The 2,030-nt window shown below is 45.9% G+C and overlaps 1 non-coding gene across 1 annotated transcript; it reads left to right on the plus strand.

The window, feature by feature from the left end:
• The first annotated feature begins 262 nt into the window (after window positions 1–262).
• Window positions 263–336, plus strand: Trnat-ugu (transfer RNA threonine (anticodon UGU)). Its single transcript has one exon. It is a non-coding gene; the product is annotated as a tRNA-Thr (tRNA).
• Window positions 337–2,030: the final 1,694 nt, after the last annotated feature.

Here is a 2,030-nt window from a genome sequence, read left to right on the forward strand (position 1 = left end):
TATCCACCTAAATGGGCTTAAATTTGACACTGACCTACATTTATGATGACTAACTGAAACCCTCAGCTGCCGACAGGTGTTGTTGATATACCTCGATGTGGACAGCTGAAAATGTGTGCCCCGAACGGGACTCGAACCCGGGATCTCCTGCTTACACGGCAGACGCTCTATCCATCTGAGCAACCGAGGAGACAGATGAATAGCGCGACTGCAGGGACTTATCCCGTGCACGCTTCCCGTGAGACTCACTTTCCTAACTGTGTCCTCGCTGGCTCAGATGGATAGAGCGTCTGCCATGTAAGCAGGAGATCCCGGGTTCGAGTCCCGGTCGGGGCACACATTTTCAGCTGTCCACATCGAGGTATATCAACAACACCTGTCGGCAGCTGAGGGTTTCAGTTAGTCATCATTTATTCCAGGGAAAAGCTGCACGGTCATCAACAGTATTCTGTTCTTTCGAGAACAGTTACTGTCTTCATATATACAGGGTGTCCCAGGTATCTTGTCCAACCAAAATATCTCTGGAACAATAACAGCTTTTGGAAAACGACTTTCACCGGTATCAATGTAGGGCTGGGGCCCATGAATGTACATATTTGGAAACATTCTAAAACGAAAGCATACGTGTTTTTTAACACAAACTTATGTTTTTTTTTAAATGGACCTCCTATATTTTTTCTTCAGCAATCCATAGCATGACAAAGCACATACACAATGGCGTTGATTGCATCGGAATATTCCCATTACATCCCGAGATATCAAGACGCGAAGTTGACGCTTGAAACACCCGACATGCGCTGCTAGCGCACGTCCTGAGGCTCAGGCGTGAACCCCATGCTGCCCGTAATCGCAGCAGGATGGCAGCAGACAGTATTATTCGTTTCGGACCTCTTGATAAGTATGGAAGTGTGATTACGCATGTAAATCACATCGCGATTACGGGCAGCATGGGGTTCACGCCTGAGCCTTAGGACGTGCGCTAGCTGCGCATGTCGGGTGTTTCAAGCGTCAACTCCGCGTCTTAATATCTCGGGATGTAATGGGAATATTCCGATGCAATCAACGCCATTGTGTATGTGCTTTGTCATGCTATGGATTGCTGAAGAAAGAATATAGGAGGTCTATTTAAAGAAACATAAGTTTGTGTTAAAAAACACATATGCTTTCGTTTTAGAATGTTTCGAAATATGTACATTCATGGGCCCGAGCCCTACATTGATACCGGTGAAAGTCGTTTTCCAATAGCTGTTATTGTTCCAGAGATATTTTGGGTGGACAAGATAGCTGGGACACCCTGTATAGACCCGCATTTACTTCACCATTCACCACATCAGCACCGTTTCTCACTGATTGAACCACTCATTTTTGAAAGAAAAACTTTCTACGGCGGGGTCTTCTACGACTAGTTGAGAATGTCCCCAGAAGTGGGGTATGCATTATGAGTCACAGACGTATTTCGCTTCTAGTGTAAGGCGTCATGCACCGAATGAATATGGGCGAAGACGGAGAGGTCGAATAGGGCCAGTACCCTGCACCGTAAGGTCACCTGACCAAACAATCCAAAAGAGTTCAATAGCGGAGGGAAAAATTGGTGTTTCTGGTAAGAATACCAGACTCTCCTACTAATGAAAGGCTTGATGAAAACTGAGAACACCACTAAATGGAAGAAGCGATACAGAGGGCTTCTAGTGAAATGAACATTAATAAAAAAATGGCTCTGAGCACTATGGGACTCAACATCTGAGGTCATCAGTCCCCTAGAACTTAGAACTAATTAAACCTAACAAACCTAAGGACATCACACACATCCATGCCCGAGGCAGGATTCGAACCTGCGACCGTAGCAGTCACGCGGTTCCGGACTGACGTGCCTAGAACCGCACGGCCACCGTGGCCGGCGAACATTAATTAAACGAATGTCTATGATGATGGAACACTTTTAAGGTCCTGTACATCTACGATGTTCATGCACCACTTGGTGATGAATGAAAATTCGTAGCAAAGACAGGATTCGAACTCGGATATCCTGC

Source organism: Schistocerca cancellata, chromosome 1 (assembly GCF_023864275.1).
Source record: "Schistocerca cancellata isolate TAMUIC-IGC-003103 chromosome 1, iqSchCanc2.1, whole genome shotgun sequence".
In the NCBI taxonomy this organism is placed as follows: domain Eukaryota; kingdom Metazoa; phylum Arthropoda; class Insecta; order Orthoptera; family Acrididae; genus Schistocerca; species Schistocerca cancellata.